Source organism: Phyllostomus discolor, chromosome 4, assembly GCF_004126475.2.
Source record: "Phyllostomus discolor isolate MPI-MPIP mPhyDis1 chromosome 4, mPhyDis1.pri.v3, whole genome shotgun sequence".
Classification (NCBI taxonomy): Eukaryota; Metazoa; Chordata; class Mammalia; order Chiroptera; family Phyllostomidae; genus Phyllostomus; species Phyllostomus discolor.
Window position 1 is genome coordinate 56,479,614 of NC_040906.2, and position 21,791 is coordinate 56,501,404.

The following is a 21,791-nucleotide window of genomic DNA, read 5'->3' on the forward strand; positions in this document are numbered from 1 at the left end:
GCATGGTTTCTCCTAAATCCTTTCTGTAGGATGAATGGGCTTTCCCTTCTCCTTGAGCTTTCTCCACCTTCCCCATTTACCTTGACATATGTACAGTCAGCTGAAGGACATAAACTTTCCTTGCAGTGTAAGGATATTATCAGGAAAACCCATATAAATTAGCTTAGATATATGGACTTGTTTTTACATTGATAAATTAGGTTAACTTAGCTGAAAGCATTACTAAGTCAATTCCATGCATTCCATCTTCTAACTCATTTGTCAGGTTGTTTGACTCTCAGTTGAGCTCTTGAACCCATTTTCTCCTTTACCTGCCAGAGCATAGCCACCAATCCTTTGATCAGGAGGAAGCAAGATAGAACTATTCTGATGTCCAATTAGCTACATGATCTAGATACCTCCTTTAGCAATCTCTGAAATCACCCCTTCTCTGCACAGATCACAGAGCAAGCAGCTTGCCCAGATCCCCTTAGCTGGGCCAGCTCTCCAAGGTCTAATGCAGTCATTTCTTTTTTCTTTTTTTCAAGTGGGCTACTTGGATTAGCAGAGTCTGCATCATCTGGGAGGGAAAGTGTTAGAAATGCAAATTCTCAGGCCCTTCTCCAGATTCTCTGAATCGGTAAGGCCTAGTACTCTGCTTCATGAAGCTGTCTAGGTGATCTTGATGAACACTCAAATTGGAAGACCACTTGTTTAATTTCTAGTCTGCTCTCCAACAGCTTCTCTCTGGACTTTTCCTTTCTTGAGTATGACCATATACTAGCCCTAGAGAGTCACACAGCCCAGCATTCAATACTTAGTCAAAATCTCTTCTTTGGTGGTCTTTGGTGTGATTTTTAATAAAGTTAAATATAGTACAAGATGTCTCTTAAGTCTTTAATTTCAATTTACTCCACTCATCTAAGCATGTGGTGAGAAACTGGTATACAAGGTCTATCTGGAAAATGTCCAACCATTGTTAATATAACGAGAATGGTTTGTGTGACACTGATGTCACCTGGCAGCCAAGGAGAGTGGACTGGAATATGCATGTGTGAGCAATGACAACTTCACTGTACTAGTCAGTGGGGGTAGTAATGCCACTCAGTGAGCATGTGTATGGTGTGGTCATTGTAGTCAAAATGACTGAGTGAGTAGAGCAATGGATATGCATAAATTTTATATTAAGCTTGAGCATTCCTCCATGAAAACTATTCAGCTGATTCAGAAGGCTGCAGCTATGGGCAACTGGTGATGGGCAGCTTCATCATAACATGTCTGCTCATGCATCACATCTTGTGCAGTTTTTTGGTAAAACCATCAAATCATCCAGGTAACTTAGCTCCCCTATAGCCCATACTGGGTGCCCTGCAACTTCTGGCTTTTCCCAAAACTAAAGTCACCTTTAAGAGGGAAGAGACTTCAGACCATCAGTGAGATTCAGGAAAATGTGATGGGGTAGCTGATGGTAACTGGGAGAACTGTGTGAAGTCCCAAGGTACCTACTTTGAAGGGGACTGAGGCATCATTGTCCTATGTACAATGTTTCTTGTATCTTGTATCTTCTTCAATAAATGTCTTTATTTTTCATATTACATAGCTGGATACTTTCTGGACAGACCTGATACATATGCCTGACTCCTTGGGTGGAGGAGGGGATACAAAAGGGAGTCGAACATGTTACCTGCCCTCAAGGAGCAAACATCCACTATGCTGGGCTCCAATGACTTGAGAAGACTCCCAAGTTCATAGTGGACTGCCTGTTTAAGTATCCATGTCTTTGTGCCCTTGTATTAACAATGGAGAAAACTGATAACTGAAAACTGAATAAGATGTTGCACTGTCCACTCTTTTGAGAATAAAATCTTTATTCTGACTCTGATTTTACCACTATTCAAATTAGCATATTATTTCCTCCATCTAAGAGTGTGAAATGCATAAAGTGTTCATGCATATCTGAGCACGACAAAGAGAAAGATATTTTAAGTAAGTTCTTGAAATAAAAGTAGGACGGAATATAAATTTTAAAATGGTTCACTTCAAACAAGATGCAAAGTAATTCATAAGGGAGAAACTCCGAGACACAAAGTAATACAAGATGGAAACCTATTTTTCAAAAAGTACATTTTTAAATAAAATATTGCAATGGGAACAGTTAAAGGCCATGTCCTTAAGCCCCACTCCTCCATTCTACCTCCCCCCAGCTTCCTTAAGAAAGGCAGATTTCTCAAGAATCAAAGACACTTTGTTGAGCCACGGGGAACCATGTTCCAATATGGTAAAAGGTGGTACTTGGTACTTTTCCTTTCTCACTTCCTCAAGAATGAGAGGAGAAACCTTTGGAGTAATGATAAAAAAATTAAATGTCTTTTTTCCCTTTGTTATTACAGTTGGAACAAGCAAGACTTGAAACAATGGAGCTGAAGGTTGGATATAATTTCAGGGTACATTTTTGGGACTGAAAGAGTGTGAGCTAGACCCAGGTCAATGAAAAGAAGGAACTCACCACTTAGAGTAGAATTAATATCTATGCTTGAAATTAAAATGTTAAATAATTACAGAAGGGCATAATAGCAACATACACCCATAAAACTGGTTAAGTGATAAATTGCTTGTGCAGCAACCAAGCATAACACCTGTCTAGTTTTATAGACTTTAAAAAATATGAGTGTAAAAGATGTCATAACAAATTATAGGGTCAGGTGACCCACTGTTTACCAGTATGTACCCTTAATCTAGACCTAACAGTGGAGTGGTAAACAGAGCACGTGTTTTTCTCCTATATCGTCTATCCTATCTCACTAGGGAAGTAAAGAATACAAGAATTTAGGCAGAAGATAAAGCTGGGCTGGTATTCATTTTTCTAAATATGAATAGCTGAGAATGTAAACTTGGATAACAGCCATTTTCACACAGCTAATGTTTCCCAATTCCTGAAATGCATGCTAGTCAAGGGCATCACCATTTCTCACTTGGACTAGGACAAAAGCCTCCTGATTATTCTCTCCCAGCCACTACTGTAGCTTTCAATGAGTTTTCCAGGTTGCCGGCAGAATGATAAATTTAAAATGCAAATCTGATCATGACAGTCTGTAGTTTAAAACTCTTAAGTGGCTTTGAATTGCCTTAGGATAAAGTTCAAAATCCTCAAAATGGCTTATTAAGTCCTTAACAGTCTATTTTGGCTAACCTCCTCATCTTCTTTTTGAGCCACTAACCTTGCTGTCAATATTTTAGCTCTAATAATCTTTCAGTTTCTCCACCCTGTCATTTCTCTCTGGCCTCTAAGCCTTTTGATATACTGTTCCTGTTGGTTCATTTTTAAAACTTCTTTTCCCATAGCACTTACCACCTTCTGAATCCTCATTATTTATATATGTATTTGCACAGAAAGACAAGTTTATTACTTATTGTTTTCACCCACATCTAAAATAATTAAGGACAAAGATCTTTGTTTTCTTTCTTGGTGTTCCATGGGATCTAGACAAATGCCTTATATATAATAGGTGCTTAATAAATATTTGTAAATGAAGCCCTTTCATTTCTATACTTTAATTACTTCATCGGTGTCTGTTTTCTCTGCTGGACTGAAGCCTCCGTGAAGCAGAAATCATGTCCATCTCATTCACCACTCTCTCTCTCCTGACTAACAAAATATCTGGTGTATCTGATTGAATGAGAATCAAAAGGAGAAAGGAAATTGACCTCAAAATGTCATACTTTTTTTTTTGCTTGCAAGCAACCCAAAGGCCAATTCTAGCTAACTTAAGCACAAAGACATCTGTTGGAAAAATACTGAACTAGTTCATGCAATCTGAGAGAGCTAAATCCCCAATTGAGGAAATGTATGAATAAGGACAGCTTCTAGGATTATGGCTGTAGAAATTCCTTGATCTATTCTCTAGAGCGCCACTGTTACCAAGTTTAAACCCAGCAACAGCTCTCTGTGTCTCACATTTCAAGTTTAATGTTCCAAGGGGTGAACAACGATTTAGCCATCTCGAGTCAGGTGCCAGCCCTTTGATCATTCAACTACATGGCGAGAAGGCAGGGAGCCACCCAATTAGGGAATACTCCAGAGACTCTCTCACTCAGAGGCTTCAATAAATTCAATTATATTTCAAAGCCAATATTCTCTCCCTGGCTAACACGGATTTATCTTATTTTTTCATTTATTAATACAGCCCATGATTTCACCGCTTGGACAGGTGCCTTTCTTCCTGCATCCACATGCCCTTTCTATTGTCAAATTTAATTAATAACAACTTTATTTAAAAACTCTAATAAACATCTGTGATCTTGGATATCTAACATATAGTATTTACTTCATATTTGTATTAGATGTAACCATTGATCCACACATTTAATGAAAAGTAGTAAAGAAGTGTGTTTTTCCATTTCCTCCAAAAAATGCTGATAAGCTACACCAGGTTTCCTATGGTTATAATTATAATTATTTTCTTTAATATATTTCTAGGGGTAATAAAAAGAGCCAGAAGGATGTAGAGTGAAGATGAGTGGGAGAGCATGGCACAGAATGCCAAATCAAGAAGTTAGGTAAGAACGAACATTTTAGTGACTTTGGAAGGACGGCTGAAGCTAAACTTAAGGTATTTGCTGAAGTCTTGTTTATATCCCTCTTTTGACAGCCCAAATATTTCACAGCTCCCACAGGTAACACATTGAGTTCTTACTATTACATTTATATTCACTTCATGTTTAATCCTTTTTTCTTCTTACATCTGTCCCTATTTCTAATGCTTTGCTATATATTTTAAGGAAATGACTACAGAAGAAATGCCTTAAGAATACCATCAATCCCTCCATTCTGAGGAGTAAATTATTTGATATGCAGAACCACTTTAGGGTTGCCAGATTTAGCAAACACAAATATAGGACACCCAGTTAAATCTGAATTTTAGATACAATAAATTCCATTTGGGATATATTTTTATGTATTATTTGCTGTGTATCTGAAATTCAAATTTAACTGGGCACCCTGCATTTCCTCTGCCAACCCTAACTGGTGCTCTTGGCTCTTGGTTAGAAAATAGAATGACTATGAAATCAACAAACATATCTACATGAGAAACGCCACCTAGCAACTGATACTGCCATACATATTTCTGCCTTCAACTAACCAGATAAAACCCAATAAATAAAGCATATAAGATCACGAAGGTAAATAATGAACTTATGAAACAATGGGGAAAAAAGTGAGAGGTAGGTGATGTTTAATAGGTGAAGGGCAGGCTTGGCCTATCATTGATGCAGGAAATACATATTTAAAAGGAGGTAATTTTGGCATGGCAAAAATTTCCTTACATAGTAATGGGGAGAAAAAGGTGGTGAGCTGTGAGTTTCTGGTCATTTGACCTGGTAGGTCCTTATTCTACGGAGGCTGCTTAACCAGGAGCGTTATGTGCTACTCTGTCAGGAGCAAAAGGAGGCATACAGAGCCTTCCATTCACTTTTACCTGGAAGCCTGGATTTACCCTGTGCGTTGCTCAATTGCTACTTTTATAGTTAATAAAAGTGAGCGAGACCTTTAACTGTAATGGTCATTAACAGAGACCCTTCTAGCTGGTGAGGCGGACTACAGCAAGGCAGGATGTTAAACACCCTGCGTTGCAACATGGGGAATATTTCTTCATAACTGTCAAAGAACAAAATAATTAATTTTGCGTTCTCATCAAATTCTTCCAGTAAACACAAAAAGCTAAGAAGCTAAGTAAAAGTTCTATTCCAATGACTTTGATTACGTAAGGCTTTGTGTGTAAATCAGCAATGGGCCCGGCCTTCACCAAATTCAAATGATGAGATGAAAGGCATTGCAAACAAGTTGGTGAAGATTCTGGTGTGCGGCTCATCTGTGGTAGCAGGTGGGAGAGCTTAGCTGGCAAAAGCAAGGTTATTCACAATGTCACACTTCATCAACCAGATTGTCCTTAGGGCCAGACAGAGGATGAAGAGGACATTGCTCAACTGATGGTGTATAGGTTTCATTCCAATGTCTAAGAAGGGAGAACTCCATTAAAAATAAACAATAAATGTGTTATTTTTATTTCTTGGTGTGATATCTTCAGTTATCCACTTTTGTTCCTATCAGGATACAGTTTTACCCATTAGTTTATATTACATATTTTCATCCCTCATTTTTAAACCATGATGTTGAGTAGCCTGTGATGTTCTGCCCCAATGCTGACACTACTACTGTCCTTACCCTGTTATCACACACTGACTATCAGCTGTAGGCTCTGCTAAATACGATAACCATTATTTTAAGAAGTTGGCATCAGATTTTAATGTCCTGAACAATTGTGACTGCACACATTCTCAGAATGCTTATGTATTTTTCTAAACAACAGAAAGGTATCTTTTTCCCACAATATGAGGGCCATTTCTGCCTTAATCCAATTGGCAAGAAATTAACATATCTGCCACCAAGAGGATAGGGATTTGGCAATGATTTTACAAAGTAAAATCCCACAAGGTGTTTCCATGGGGTACCACCAATGTGAAAAATGCTGCTGGTCACCTGCCAATGTGAGAATCAAAGCACAAGATGGCCAAATACACCTCTTGTCCAGGTGTCTGCTTCAGCCAAGAACCCTGGGAGCACTCTTGCTTCATGAATATTTTTGTTTGAGAAATGATTCAGGGTTCCCCCATTATGTGTGTCTTCTTTGTGCCAGAGTTGCCTGTGACCTTGAGTTTTGGTGTGCTTCGGATTTCAACACTTTTCAGCTTGATGATTTTGCAGTTGGAGAATTTGATGAAAAAAAAGAAATGCTTTCTCCAGGACAAAAGTGCAGAGAAGCACAAATGCATACCATCTATCCACAGACACTTGGTTAAGAACCTTCTCTGGTGATTTCTACCATCACCCCAGCTTGGGTGAATATGCAGAAATTGGAGAAGTGATTCACTGAAGTGTGGGCAGCTGTCACCTCCTGTTCTCTTTGCCACCAGGTTGTCCACTATAGGGAAGGCTTCTTTCTAGTTCCCTCAGTTTTTTCTGCCATGTGTACCAAAGGGCCTACTGCATCTCCTGGGGACATCCCCAACCACTTTTAAAGGTTTCATTCTTCAGTGCTCTCTTGGTTGCCAAAACTGGCCTTGTCTGTTAACTTTGTGGCTTCGTGAAGACTTGACTAGAATGGTTCTGGGTTGAGTACATTTTCCTCAAAACGGTGTCTGTCTTTCCAAAAACATAATTAGAGTGCCTCACTCCATTTATAATAATGCCAGTCAGCCTTTAGTGAGTACCTACTAGGGCCAGATACTTTGTACCTATTCCCTGCAATCTTTTCCCAAACTATGTAAGGTAGTTTTAATAAAGGAAACCGAGATTTCAGAAATGTAGATCATTTGCTTGAGAGTCTTGACCCAAACTTTATCCAAGAAACATTCCCTGACCAGCACCCCACTGGGTTAAGTGATCCATCTGCATTCATAGCACCTGCTTGATATTTTTGCAGTACTTATGCTGTATCATAATTGCTGATTTACATCACATGTTCTTGCCCTTGACCATGAGGTTCTTCATGGACTGAATATATACTCCACAGCCTGCTTAGTAAATGAATGGTCTTCGCTTTGGAGTCTAATCCTGGATCAGCTCCTAACAAGTGGCCTAATTTTAAATAAGAGGATTTCCTCTCTCTTTTTCCACTTCTCAGTTTCCACTTCTATCAAAACAAGGGGCAGGGCATAACCAGAGGACAGACTCTAATGCAATGCAGTCTCCACTACCTGGGAGTGAACGATAAAATTGTAGCCTCCTGGAGCCTCTAATGAGCATACCCTCTTCTCACTGTATGCAAATTGCAGCAGCTAAAGTAATTTACACCCTGCTGACACAGTGATGGATGGCAACTCTACTTACTAATGGTAAAGGGGTTCTTAGTGACTCTGGCTGGAGGGACCCCAAGAAATTTTCTGTTCCCTGCTATTGGGGTTATTATGCATTACATATAGCCAGAACTAGGTTTTTAATGCTTCTTAACTCTAAAAGTTGATCACTACTTGGAATTTGGCAACACAGTATCATAAAGTACATACAGACTGAAAGCCCAAAGTCCTTCCCAAAAGTTAACTTTCAGGATGCTCTTTTAGTTAGCAAGGGCAGAGAAAAATCAACCAAAAACATAGTAAGGCTTTTGCAACTGTTGAAAATTGATCAAATGCTTGTTGTAAGTTTATTTTTCCTACTATACCAACAAAAAATTTATTTTATATGCTTGCTATTAAGACTAAAGAATAATACTTATCCTAATTCCTTAGATGACTGCAAGACTTACCACATTAAGGGAAAAAAGACCACACAGACATGAAGAATTTAGACTTGTTATTGCAGCACTGGAAGGTGATACTTTTTTTTCTCCTTAGCACTTAAGTTTCTTTACAGTCTTTTAAAAAGTCTCTTGACTGAATAATGAAGTAGACTAGCAGTGTAGATCGAAGGATATTTAAGAGATATGATATCCTTTTCCTTCAGAAGAATCATCAGAATAGTTTGAACAGAACGGATCTTTTAAAAATATTTGCCTCATAAAGTATTCTAAAGTGGACATCAAAATCAAACACGGCCAAGCTTTAGGACCATTCCCATCCATGCATTGGGCTCCTGCCAAAAATACCATGCAGAAAATAAAAGAGATTTTAGAATTAGAAAAAGTAGAGAAAAGTACTCTGGACTTTCTTTAAAAGAAATCACCACCTTAAGCAAGATAGAGGTTTCTGCTACCTAAGACAGAGAACAATACGCAGTCATTCAACCTGCAGCTGACATTGCATTGAGCAGCAATTAGTAAAAATGACATAGACTGTAAGATTAAATACCTAGATTTCCAATTCTCAGTGAAAGTTCTACTAGCACAAATTAAAATGTGTTTACAATAGAAATAAGTCACAGCAAGCTCATACAATCTTTTAAAAGTCAGAAAGCCACCATTTAGAGGTTTCCCCATTACAATTAAATTTCACAAAAGCAGAGAATCATGATATCCCTCCCCACCAATTTTACCAACACTTGTTACCAATGTAAATTAATCAAAAAGCGCTTCTAAGTGTGTTATTCGAGTCATTTAAGTGAAAAAAAAATGTAGATATATTTTCTACATTTCTTTTGAAAAAACTTTTGGCCAAATGAATTAACTCAGTATTTCTAAACATCATTCTGATACAGAGGAAGTTTAAAATAGCAATAAATCCATGATATAGGGAATGTTTCATGATTCAGACAAATTAGTACTTTTAAGTCATTAGGTAGAATTACATTCATTATGCTCCATAACAGCACTGGCTCAGTGAGTATTTCTTGGGCCAGATTTCCTCCATAATAGAAAGTTCACAGTCTGTGGATGAGAAAAGAACTCTAGATAGAGAGAGATGAATGACTAGTGCCTTGATTATACAAAATCAATATGGACATAGAAAAACAGTAGAGCAAAATTTTTTGATTAAAAACTTAACCCCCCCCCAAAAAAGAATATAAAATAAGAGAACTCAGAAAACTACATGCACCACCTATGTGAGGATTTTGTGGTTATTGTTCTCCCAGTTGGAAAGATTGAAGGTACCGATGAAACACATACAGTTCGAACCCTGATGACTGTAAAGTGACTGCCTGCCTTCTCAGCTGCTTGGTACCACCACAGCGCTTCTCAGCACTATGGCCCCCAATGAACTCCTCATGGGTTTTTATTTTTGGAAAATGTCTCTTTTTCATTCACTGACCTCTAAGGTGTTTCATCAAGATTCTCCAACTCGAGGCTTTACCTGAACTTGCCTTACCAACACAAGAGAATCAATTCCTATGGTTTGAAAAAGAGTAGTATTAGCAATTCTTTATAATGCTCTTAGTATGTGTCAGGCATGCATTATGCCATTTCATTTTCATAAACAATCTACAAGATAAACACAATTATCCCCACTTTGTAGATCAAAAAAGATGAAGCTTGCAAATTTCAAGTACCACGTCCAAGGCCACATGAATTGTTCAGAGGCAGATAATACCTTGGAAATGACACCAGGTTTGGAACTTGAACTTGAACTTAAGCTCTTAACCACTATCCTATCCAGCTTCTTCACACTCCCTTATATAGCTTGAACTCACATATCTAATACATAATAAAAGCACTTATCTATCAAGAAAACAATATACAGTATTTTCCTGGTTTTTTAGTTGTTCATGAATTGCCCTAAATTTACAAAGTTTTATTGTATTTAACAATATAACCCAGCTTTGTTCAAGTAGTTCTCAGGCCTTTTAAAATGCTATTGGACAAACGAAGTCCAGAATAAGAAGCTTTTCCCCAATATTTTGGACTAGTCCTCACAGATCATCTTTTGACACTAAGTTCATGGAATCAATATTGCTTCAGAAGTTCAAAAATTTTCAGAGTGGATGAGAACACCTATTAGTGGGTATGATATTAGCTACCTTGTGTATCTTAACACATAATTAAATGAGTAAATTTTCAAAGAAGTAAGGATTGACAGCTCAGTTGTTTTACTTTTCTTGTGTGACTTGGTGGAAATTGAAAATGTATGCATGTTTGTGCATGCATGCGCATGCACACACACACACACATAACTAAATGCATTCTAAATGAATATGTGGATTCATAAGCTTGCATGGAGCTGAAGGTTTGCCAAGGTAATAACTCTTCCCAGCTAGCACAGTGGTGAGAGGTGGAGAATCTCAGAGCTCCAGGATTTGACAGTGAAATAGACCACAACTCCTGAAATTGGCAAGAGTAGGTATATGACACCAATGATTAGTCAATTGCCATAAATAAAGAAACAGTCTGTATGTTTTCTTTGGCACACCTGTTAGCAATTCCTCATTTTCCTACTAGACAAAGTAATTTCAAATTCCTGTTGATGGTTTAATATGACAGAGTCTCACTGCTGCAACAAGAACAACTTCTAATTTATGTGGAGTTCAAACATGATTTTCCAAATCCTGAACATAAGAAAAACTAAGATAAATTTTGTTTATGTTCTGTTTTCCCATGCTCAATATACTAGTTATGTGTATGTGTCAGAAGTTTAGTATAAAGAAGAAGTATAGAGGGATGTTTATTTCTCTCCCTTTGCCCACCAAAGTCTAAATGATTTAGAATTTAATATAACACAAGGTGCATAAACTTGACTTTTGGGTTGTTCTCAGATAAGGAGCAATTATTCACTGTGTTAAAAATAAATATTAATATGAGAAAAGAGAGTAAAATTAAAAGTATGTAAATATATTAAAAGCATGTACAATTTTATGCAAAAGCATGTAATAGCGTTGCCACTTGGTGTTCGAGAACAGTTTTATCCTTTGCAGTAAGTCAGTGTAACGGTGGGAATAATGCTTCTTATGCCACGAAGAAAAGCCTAAACTGATTTCCACTCTGTTCAACAAAGCAGAATGATGTGTACTATGTTTTGCTTCCATGAAAGCAATTGATATCTTAAAAAACTGGACATTACAGTTATAAAACTTTACTTATTTGGAAAACTGGTTTATTTAGCACAGATTATTTTCCAACTGTTCTAGACAACGTATTATTATAGCATTGCTATGTGCCTAAAATATGGAATAAATATAAAATTTATAATTTTATTATACTTATACTTTTCAATACAATTGATATGATTCTATATAAATTCCAGAATAAGTGATTAAAAAGGCAATGTGTTGAATCTTTTTTAGGAAATGACAGGTTAAAATAAACAAATCTGATTGTGTTGAATACTTGATTATTTTGGGCATTTTCTTTCTATATAAGTTATTTTGTTATTCTTTCTATTTCATAAACACCAGGAATTCAAGGGAAGGACACATATAATGGTACAACTTAAAAACTACACTTATAATTTTGAAATAACAGTTATCTGTAGAGTTTAGATTCTCTTCCATATTGCTGAGTGCAACATGTTTACCCTAAAATCTTTTACAGGCTTACAATATGGTCTCTAGTTTCTCAAGTGATGACAAAGACAGAATGGTAATATGAATGCAGGAAATTAATTTTTGAAGTCCTTAAAGATTCCTTTGAAGGCTGATGTAGCACCATTTTTTCAAGTATGCTAACTGCCTACCCTTCAATGGTTTGTTTTTATATCACTCTATTTACTCTACTTTCCAAATTTGATTTGAGGTGCATTTACACAAATACATTTTCATATACATTTAAATACCCAGACCAAGTACATACTGCTGAGATTTGTACTATAGTATGGCTCAAGCAAATGCAAAAAAGACTTCAAGGTTTTGAGTGAATTTGCATAGAGACATAAATTATCCAGGATATTCAAAGCCATATAATTGCCCTAGGTCGTATGAAACGCTCTCTTGGCTCATTGGAAGCACAACAATTCTCTTTATTTCACATTTGTCGAATATATTTTCTCTAAGAATCTTCACAGGCTCTCCTTTCCTGTCCACACTAATTTTATTTCTATATTCAGAGTGTGCTAACTGGTAGCAGTTGCATTTACAAAGTAAATAGTACTGGACTGCCTAAATTAATTTTAAGCTCGGTCCTTTCTTTCTTCCTTCCTGTGCTCTACCTAGGACACACACAGAGGTTAGTATGTCCAAACTATGGACATGACCTAAGTTAAAAGTAAAATACAAAATTTTTGTTTTTCCAAATTGTTGAATTAAATATTATGGACCATTGGAAAGATTTTATTTGGCTGTTTGTAAAAAAATATACATATGCACAGATAATATATAAATTATATTATATAATGTAATACATATATGTGTATATGCATCCATTTCATAATTATATATATATATATACATATCTAAGACAAACATTTACAATGTTATTTTAAGTAGAAGAAAGCATATTCCCTTCAACATAAGAAGGAACACTTTATTTGAACTGTATCTCCTTTGGCTGCAGTCATTATTGATAGTTTCAAAAGAGAAAGAGTTTAGAAAAAATTGGCAGCCTGTATTTTTAAGAAACACCCAAACACGAATTCCTTTTCCTAAATTAATCTCAGGATCCTAAATAAATGTCATAATGTTCCCACAGATTGATAAAGGGTGGGAATCTGGACCTGAGTGATTACAGCCAAGTGATTTCATAAACATTTGAAATAATTGTCCTTCACTGTTTCATTGGTCAACTTCTTGCTTTGGTCCACCCTCTACCATCCCCTCCCCAGTTTAAAAATAAAAGATATTGTTGCCAAACTACCAAGTCTTAATCATGATAATAAATTAACACCATCTTTTCAGTGCAAAGACAGTAATTAAGTTTATCTAAACATGTGCTAGCTCTTTGTATGTAAGCTTTATAAAATTCATTTTAAATTATCTTATGCAAATATAAAAGCATAAAGCAGTAATTTCATGGCTAAACATTATTTCACTTCTTCATGTTTACAAAATATTTTCATAAACATACAACCTGTGATGCAGACAGATGCTGACTTGTTGCAAATTAAAATCACATTATTTCCCATCAACACTGTAGCTGCTGAACTGATATATTTTAAATTTTTAATGATATGGATAAACATACTTTGATCATGCTTTAAGTTTATTTAAAATATGTTTTGGAAATAAAAAAGCAATATGAATAATAAAAGTGAGTACATACTTGTTTGCTACAGGTCAGATTCTACTATAATGCAATTACACATTTTACAAAAGTGAGATTTGTAGTGCATAGAAAAAAAAGACTTCTGCCCTTCCTATGACATTTATGGGGATCACTTTACTATCCAGAGTTAACTAAAAGGGAATGTCATAGGAAGCTGAACATATTTAATTAAAAATAACATCATCTAAAGAGTCCCAAAGAAAATTAATAACAATTAGGAAAGTTACAGAAGCACTTAAAGGATGCAATACCAAAATAGGAAATTATTTATCTGAAAAGGTGTTTAGCAGTAAAATATAAAATGAAGATTCTCCAAACTGACACTCTCTCCTAAAATGAAATGAAATATAACTTATTAAAACTGTCATGATGTCATGTTGGAAATGAACAAAAGAATTCTGTTACTTAATTCAAGATAATCTCACAAGAATTACGAGCTAGGAACCCAGTTCTTATTTAAAACACATTTTTTAAGAATATGAAAATTCTCCAGACATTGTAAATCCTGACATTTATCGAGATGTTTCAACCCAGGTATCTCTCTGCAATCAAAAACTTTCCCCTACATTGTAATTATTCAAAGCTCAAATCCAGTATTTTCTCACATGAAATTAATTCCATTCGAACAAAACACCCATGTTTCAAATCCAGAAAACATTAAGATAAGAGTAAACTACTTAAGGGAAGTCTGAAAACGGGGAATACCCTGTTAATTTCCGCAATGAATTAAAGTAGCCAATCCTCCTCAAGTGTCTTTACAGAAATAAAATCAGGCGCATCAGGAAATCTATCACCGTACCTGCGTGCACTTTAAACGACTACGGCACACGCGCTGTAAAATCTTCACTCTGAGAAATAAAGCACACTTCATTTAACTGCTGCAAAACACTGCTGCAGAGGAGCCCAATGCATTCTTTTTTTCAGGCAACTGATCCAGCTTTCCACCAGCCCTGTGACCTTTGAACTCCCTCTGCCTCCCTCCTCTGCTTCTGCAGTCAAAGCCTCGGAGCTGGTCTCATTTGCATAAGGCTCAGGCAGCCCTCCAGCAGCTGAAACGGAATGCTGGGTAAGGATTGTGGAGCTGCAGCTCTGCCAGAATTACCTGAATCACCGGAGAGCTGGAATAGGCGAGGGGAGTGGGCATGGACTTCACTGGGCTGGCAGTATCACAGCCCCCGTGTCTATTAATGGATAAGTGGTTTTTAACTGTTTTAGAGCCCTGCTTTCCCTGCTGCCCCCAGAAGAAGCTGTCACATCGGCTACGGTAACTAAGGAAACCCACATAGGCAAATACTTCATTTAAATACATGTGGAAGGCCAATTTAAATTTTTCATTAACTGCCCTTGTTTTTGAAACATAGCTGATTTTTATTTCCATTGGAATACATAGTATTGTAAGGATAATCAAGGGACATAAGATATTTCTTTTTGTTATAGTTTAAACAGCATTTTATAGGCATAAATTTATTTAGTTACTATACAAATATGTGAAGTCACTATGATAATTCTATAAAATATTAAATATGCCCTAGTGTTTTAAAGATGATCATTCTAAATGGTGTCCAAGAAATTAATTATAAAGGATTGAGGTCCCAGGATATCTCTCAAACAATACAGCAGTAAAAATGTAGAGCAAAGTTAAACTGTGTATTGAAATTTAAAGATTCACGTAGCAGCAATGCTTGTCTGTTTTTGGCAAAGATGTTCAGCGTTGTGCTACAATTTGCTAGAGTTATTTCTTCCCTTGTCTCCCTACACACAGCAATCTCTCTATTTAAACATAAACTTCCCTACTGATCATAAACCTAAGAAGTGGCTATTTTCTAGATACAGAGGTCATGTGTGTACATATTTTCATAAATACACATGAAGGCACATATTCTTTTCTGAATGGTGAGCCAAAGGAAATAGGCATCATCACATAATTAATCCATTCTTTTAATAATTAAGCTAATTTGGTTTTTTCACTGGTGAGTGAATAATATCTATGAAATAAAAGGCTTTATGCAACAATATTTTCCATCTATGAGAGGAAATATAACATAAAAAATAAAAGGCACACAACAGAGTAATATAAATATGTATTACTATATTTAAATATAGAATGCATTTTTCTAATAGATAGCATTTACTAACATTTCAAACTTATTTAAAATATTTTTATTGAAATAATATTCCAAGCCTTCCTCTTGCAGCATACTGAAAGACACCAATAAATTCTGAATGATATTTCTTCCAATTTATAAGACTTGTAAACTATTGCAATATAATACTTTTTAATATTGGAAAAAATTAATTTGAAGCTTTTTATTTGAGGTATTTATTAGTAGTATTCTGCTTTATATTATTCCTGCGTAAAGAAGATTAAAATTGTTGGAGGATTTTTTCTCTTATCCATAAATTTTTAAATAGGATAAATAAGTTTTCAGTTTACTATGATCATATAAACATTTCTCCATCACATCTGATGATATCAACAATTTAATCACATGGGGTCAATTCAAGTGCATCCTTCATATTACCACTGCAAATATTTTGCAAAGTTTTTGTGTAAGGCAAAAAACACATTAGCCCATTCTAATTTAATTCCAATAAACACAAGGAGTAATGTGTTGGAGTAATTTATGAAATCACTGACCTGTTCAAATAGCTGTAGTCTTAGTCCTTGCAGTCTTTATTCATTAGAATCCAAAAGAGATTGATTCTCATTTTATAATATGTGTCAGCATCACCAAAGGCACTGTTCTTCCTGGTTCAGCGGAATCTTCTTAAATTTGCCAGCCCTGTGTTTTATTGCTGGTACCGTATGCTTTATTGTTCAGCGACAAGAGCTTCACTCTGCACAAAGACTCATTACCTACTGCTAGCTGCACGGCATCAGCCTCACTGAGGCTGCCTATATGTGATCACATGGGAGTTTTGTCTGAGAAAGCCAGGCATGCCACTGACTTCACTGTGTCTATGGATATTTTTATCAGCTGAGGTCTGCTAGGAGGAAGGAATAACAGACTCTGAAGCTGCTCTAAGTCATTTATGCAGCATAACTTAAGGAAATCCCTTCACCAAATTTATTTCATTATAGAAAACATTTGAGCCAGCAGCATTCAAAGGAAGTTAACTAGATTTTATTTTAATAAGAGGCTGAATAATAATTTAAGGAAGGGGAACTAGCAAAAAGCTGTTTCCTACCTTCTGCATTCTGAAAGTACTTTTGTACAAATGTTATTAAAGAGCCTTGCTTAACTGAATGATTTGACAGTATATTTTAACCTTTAGATTGCTGGTGTTTCTTTTTTTTTGGCAGAGGTTATTTTCTAAAAGGATAAGTGGCTGTTTCCCTCAAAAATCTCCTCTATGAAAATCTCAATTACTAATATATACTATAAATTAATAAAAAGAGATCTTTGAATTACTTTTGACAAAGTAGATGAGAGGGTGACTCTCTTATTGATGTATATGAATGAGGTAGATGATTAATTTATCTTCTCAAAAGATGACACGTTCTTAGAACAGCTGACTTAAAAGAACAATGAAGATTTCAATTTAAAGATCTGAAGAACATGTGGTTCATATTAATTCTTAAAATCGCAGTAACTTATTTTAGACAGCTTACCTCAATAAAGCATGTGGTTTACCTTATCTGATTTCAGTGTTAACAAGTAGTTTCAGAGCTGACTACTCAACATATACAGGAATTTTCTGCTATATAAATATTGAATTAATAGATTCAAGTGTGTGTCTATAGTGAGATTATCTTTCTAAAAATATTTTAAAAAATAAACACTTAAAATCATTCCTCAAAATTTGGAAATGGATTGTGGATTTCCAAATTTAAAAAAAATTAGCTATTGGAATTTGATTTTTAAAAATCTATTTCTCATATTTTTAATAATCTATCTAAAATTGAATTGGCAATTGAAACCTTGTTGCTTGTTCACCTCGATGAAAATCTTATGATAAAGCAAAATGCAACAAGAACACAGAAGGAAAAGTCAGAGACACCATACATAAGATCAGAAAACAAATTTTCTGTATAGTTAGATGTACATACAGTGCATTTTAATAGTGGTTATAAATAATTCAGTAATCTTCAAAAGAGTAAATATATATACCTGCTTAAGCCTTCCATTAATAAATTATTTTTAGAAACATAACAAAATTTTTTCTGTCAGTTGAAGTTTTTAAGAATAATTTAAAGACTGAATAGGCAAGTGTGGCTAAAAAGTCCACTTCCTAAATACAATGATTTAATATCATTCTTTATGATATTTTTGTAGGGTTAGCATTGATTTAGAATGGTTCATGACTTAAGTAAATGCCTTTTGGTGGGTGTTCTTAACACTGAAAAACACTCAGGTATGTTTGAAGCACCACAGTTTTCATGGATTTGTTCCCAAATGCTCATGCTCATTCTCCCCTCTGCATACACGAGCTACGCTGAAGCTACAAAACCTTGGGGCATTAAAGGGGGGAAAAAAAGGAAAGACCAGACTACTCCTGACTTATTGTGCACCTCTGGGTTTTTAAAGATATGTACATTCTAGCTAATATCTTTGATGATGTCATTGTGTTAATGTACAAGGAAATAAACAAAAGGCAGCCATTTTTCTCTTACTGCATCACTTCAAAAACAATGAAATAAAATGGTTGCCAAGTGGAAGAATCAGCAGAAAACTAAGTTATTTCTGAATTCTAGGGAGAAGGAGGGGCTAGAGGTGTAAAAGTGGAAATAAAAACTACATATAGATAAAATTTACAGTTTGTAGGAATGTATGTAAAGAAATAATTTACAATAAGAAAAAACTATAAATACAAGGAATATATAAGTAGCTAGCAATGAAAACAAATTATCACTAAAACAGTAACTCTCCAATGAAAAGACTATAGAGTATAAACTTAAATATTAAATGTAACAGCCTATTAAATTCATTAATGTTAGAAAAGGTATTTAAAGGTGGACAAGAGAGCTGGAAAGGTCTAGAAAGAGAGAGAATGATCATGAAAAAGTAATCATCTTCCCAGGTCTACTATTGTCTTACAGGTCCTGGGTGAGTTATTCTAGAATCTCATGCCTTAGTTTTTAAGTCTGCAAAAACAGCAACAAAAAAGTCTTTCATAAGCAAGTCATGAAAACATATAGCAATATTTTTATACTTCAGTTCCCTAAATCGCCTTTAACCAAGCATTGTCAACTAATATTAGTAACATGAGAAAAAATTATGTAAACTGTAATAATTGTTTAAAATAACTTAAAATGCATAATCCTAATAGTAGAGGCAAACTGATACAATAAGTAGGTAGGACTTTTGGAAACAAGAAGTGATTTTTTTTCTAATACATGCAGAAAAAATAGAAATAAATTTAGGGCTTTAAAACAAAGCTCATCAAATTGCTTTAGCATTAAAACAAATTACCAAATATACCCATCCTTCCAATCAAAATGCTGGAACCCTCTGTCAGCGACACGACAACAGACTTGCAGCAGAGTTTCTGATTCTCACATCACACAATGCACACGACGCCTGTGCTCATGTAACGGTTCCATCAGCCAAGAGTTCTTTAAATTTGAAATTAACAGAGAAACACGAGTTCACAGTTTAAAGAACCAAATTTCTTCCAAGATGGAAAAGATGTTTTAATTTACTTTGTTATATCCAAAAGCTGTGCATTGCGAAACACATTTTGATTCTCACTACTGACTTCTATTAACTTAGTTTTTCTCTAATGACAAGAACCTATTAATAGAATTGTCTTGTTTGTTTCCCTTTTCTATAAAACAATGAAAGCTTGTCAGAGCAATCTGAAATGTTTGTTATTTAGCTCATGCAGTAAATTTGGGCATAGACCTGCTAAACAGATCATCCCTTGAACACTCTACTGCATGAAGGAAGATGGAGAAGACTTACTAATACTGTGATCTGTGTTTCCTGGAGCCATATGCATCGGCATATGCACCAGGATCTGCTAATGGCTTAAACCCTCGGTCAGGCTGGATGTCTCATTACATATCACTCTACCTTACAACACATACAGAGAGGTCAATAAGTTGGCCACGATAGCCTCAAAATTCAGGACTAATTCGAGTCAATTCAATAAATATTTATTGAGAGGCTACCATTTAACAAGCTCTGAGACAGTTGCTAGGGATATAAAAATAAAATATATACTGTTTCCAAGAAGATTACAGTCTACTCGCTAAAAAAAAAAATGCTGAGTGTATTATGGGAGGGTGCTAAAGTAGGGAAATGTTTTTTAAGTTTGAATATTTTATTGACAACATGTATTTTATGTATAATCAATATGATGTCTTTATTTTCAATACTGTTTCCTAAAATTAGGATACTATTATTATAAAAATGTCAAATATACAAATATATATATATATATATATATATATATATATATAAAGAGAAACAGAAAGAGACAGAGACAGAGACAGAGAGAACACTACTAACTTTTTTGCTATGCTTCTCATGAAGAGATTGAGTCTAATTTCTCTCAATTATGTTCAAATCTAGTCTTAATAATTTGCTTAACCAATAGAAGCTACAGAAATAATGTTCTGGAAATTCCAAGGCTAGGTCCTAAGAAGCTGTATAGCTTCTGCCTAAGCCTGTTGTAGCACTCTCTCCAGGAGCCTTGAGCTGCCACACGAGAGATTAACCACCCTAAGATTACCATGGGGAGATTATATATAGGCCTTCTGGTCAACAGTCCCAAGTGAGCCCAGTTTCGTAGCCATTTCTGATGCCTATCAGGTAAGTAAAACCATCTTAGACCCGCAAAACCCACCTACCCACCAAATGGACACAAAGTAATCCTGTCACTATGTGAAGAAACACTTAGCTGAGATTTTCTCGAATTCTTGTTCTATAGAATTTATGATGAAAAAAAAAAAGGTTGCTGCTTTAAGTCACTCATTGTTGCAGTAGTTACTGAGCAACTGATAACTGAAAAATATCTACATGTGTATGACAGATACAACATAATTAACCTAAAAATACATGAAAGGACAGTCTGATATGCACATTCAGTGAAATTGCTGAATTTTATTTAATGAAATGGATGCATGTAATGGATGCATTAAAAGAAAATAAAACTAAGGAGGGCAGAAAAGAGAAGCAAAATAATTGAGGCAGTGTCTAAAGCAAAGGAAGAGTGAGTTACCCAAAAAGGCTGTATGGCAGGAACGGAGGCTCTGAAGAAATAGTTAAGAGATTGCATAACTAGCTGGGAGAAAATGGGATTCCTGGTTGCAAAATGATACACTGGGAAAAGTTCAGAATCCAGGCTAAGAGCTTCAGTAACTAACGAGAGGAACTTTGAGGACATTTGGGTGATAGGAGACTGAGGCATGTGTTGGAAGGGTGAAGGAGAAAAAGAAAGCCTTGTTCTCCCTGAAATACTCAGATGTTTGAGGTGAGCAGATTTTTGCAACATGTAAGACATTGGAAATTCACTAAGGTGTAAGAAAAGAAGAATGGTCAGAGTGATGAGTGCAGAAAACAGCCATGACAACCGAGGAGTGACTAGACTTGGTGGAGCACTGAGGCAGCAGCGGAGTGTCTGAAGAGGAGGAGATGCAAAGAAGTAAGAGATCCAGAACTAACGGCAGTGACCAAGGGATGAGGAGAAAGCAATCTGTCATGAAGAAAGAAAGAAGTTAAATCTGGTTGAATGAACAGGTCTCTGATCTCATTTATAACCTTCAAAGTCAATGGTCCTATGATTCACTTACCAATTATATATGACAAGTAGAGAGCATTAAACTAGTTTTATTAGACAGATTTAGTGAGGGCACAGGTATTTTGATTTGTACTGTCCTCAGTTTGTCAATTTTCAAATATTATGAAAAAATAGTACCAAATATTATAAATGTTGTGTTTGGGAGGCTACGGAAGATTATAAAAAATAGGACCTTCGTTAAATAAAGTACAAAGAGGAGAGATTTCTTTTTGTTACCTCATTTCTAAATTAGGAAAAGAGGTAGAAAAACGACAAATACATCCTAGTTCTATAACGATAGCAAACGTAATTTTGGATAATGCAAACTAAACCTTAACCTCTCCCCCGCCCCCACACACGCCATCACCTATCACAGTAAACAAGCCAATGGGAGGTTCATCCTCTGACTCTTCATCCTGTCTGGATATGGTGCTACCCAAGTAGCAGATGTTAAGTGGCCAGTGAATG

The 21,791-nt window shown here is 35.6% G+C and overlaps 1 protein-coding gene across 3 annotated transcripts in view; it reads right to left on the reverse strand.

The window, feature by feature from the left end:
- The window catches only part of CSRNP3 (cysteine and serine rich nuclear protein 3), a 198,359-nt gene that overhangs the window by 77,764 nt on the left and 98,804 nt on the right, over positions 1 to 21,791 (reverse strand). Inside the window, exon 1 of one of the 3 annotated variants that reach the window (XM_036023373.1) lies at positions 16,237 to 16,790. The exons of 1 other annotated variant lie outside the window; for it this stretch is intronic. The gene's annotated coding sequence lies outside the window, so the exon portion shown is untranslated. Of the gene's footprint in view, positions 1 to 14,397; positions 14,582 to 16,236; positions 16,791 to 21,791 lie in introns of those variants that run through there. One more of the 3 variants, XM_036023372.1, reaches the window with a different exon arrangement.